Source organism: Mustela nivalis (assembly GCF_964662115.1).
Source record: "Mustela nivalis genome assembly, contig: HAP1_SCAFFOLD_336, whole genome shotgun sequence".
In the NCBI taxonomy this organism is placed as follows: Eukaryota; Metazoa; Chordata; class Mammalia; order Carnivora; family Mustelidae; genus Mustela; species Mustela nivalis.
In genome coordinates this window covers 62,625-64,288 of record NW_028136311.1, presented here as the reverse complement: position 1 = coordinate 64,288, position 1,664 = coordinate 62,625, and positions in this window count along the sequence as shown.

Sequence of the window (1,664 nt, the reverse complement as noted above, 5' to 3'; positions counted from 1 at the left end):
TCCAGCAGGGAGGACAGGCATAGATAAAGGCTGGTGTATGGGTCACGGAAACTATTGTTTCTCAAGGGTCCTGCTGTCTCTGTAAAATGCTATGAGGACTGTCTCTTGGGGACCTCCTGCTTTCCTACCAGTGACACCCCCAGATTCTGCTTTGCTAGTCCCATGGATTCCTGGGGATACCCAGTTGATAAGCTATGCTGTCCTCATGACAACACTTGCTAATGGACTGAATGTTTGTGTCTTGTCCCAATTCAGATGTTGAAGCCCTGACCCTCAAGGAGTGCCATCAGGAGGTATGGGCTTTGAGAGGTGGTGAGGTCATGAGATTGGAACACTTGTGAATGAGATAAAAGCACTTCTGAGAAACGACCTGAGAGATTGTTCTGCCAGCTGTCATCCATGCAAGTCTACAACAGAAATATGGGCATTTGTAGATAATGAAGCAGTCTCTTGCTAGATATCAGATCTCCCAGGATCTTGCTTTTGGACTTCTCAGTCTCTAGAACTGCAAGGAATAGTACATGTTTTGCTGTTTCAGCCACCCAGTCTGTCATCATTTGTTGCAGCAACTTGAACTGAATAAAGCAGAGCCCAAGTCCTGGTTAATCCCTGCTTCTACTCATTTCCCCTCAGAAAGAGCTTCTAATCCAGAACTGACCTCTGCTTTCCATACACGTGCTTCAGACTCCTTCTGTGAGAGCCCAGACTTTGTAAAAGACTCCTCCCTCATGGCAACCAGCATTCTGTGACTCCTGAGGACTGTCCTCCCTGACTGTATTGAGTCAATCAAACTGATTTTGATTCTGGAGTCCCAGGATCAAGGACTGCATCAGGCTCCCAGCTTCATGGGGAGTCCGCTTCTCCCTCTGACCTTCTCCCCTCTCATGCTCTCTCTCTCACTCTCTCTCTCTCTCTCAAATAAATAAATAAAAATCTTTTAAAAATCTGATTTTAACAGACCATAAGCTTGTTCTTGCTGGTCTTTGGAAGATTAGGCATTAGCCCTTCGGAGAAAGTTCTGAATGGCTGCTTCATGAAGGGGTGAACTGTGTCCCCAAAGTCTCTTTTTGCTGCCTTCTAATCACAGATGCTGAGACAAATCCTCCCAGGTGCTGGTTTTTCAAAGCACTTAATGCTTTGGCTTTGAAGTTCCTCACTTGACAGTTCTGCTTTAATCAGTTTGTGACAAAACAGCCAATTGGTGGTGGATGCAAAGTGCACTGATAAAGTTAATATCAGGGAACAATTTTTTGAGTGTCATGCATGTGCATGTGTGTGCACACACATATCCATGTGCTAAGCATTATGGTAAATGTCTGACAAGAACTAAAACATCAAAAAGTCAGGATACCCCAATAGCTGATATTTTTATTATTCCTACATCCTAAACTATGAAAAACAGGGTCAGAGAATAAGAAGTGGCAAAAAGAATCAAGATTTGAGGCAGTTCGATTTCTCAGGCAGCCTTGATCAATAGGCATGTACACCTGTGTCTAGTTTCAGCTCTGTGTAACCTTGCCATAACCTTGGATAAGCCATTCATCTCTCAAGTTCAGGTTCTTGGTCCAAGGAGGGAAGGGGCACAGGTTGAGTACCTCCAGTGGGACTTCCTGGCAGGCTTGTTCATCCAAGCATTCCTGTTTCAGTTTGAGTAATTGAAGCCA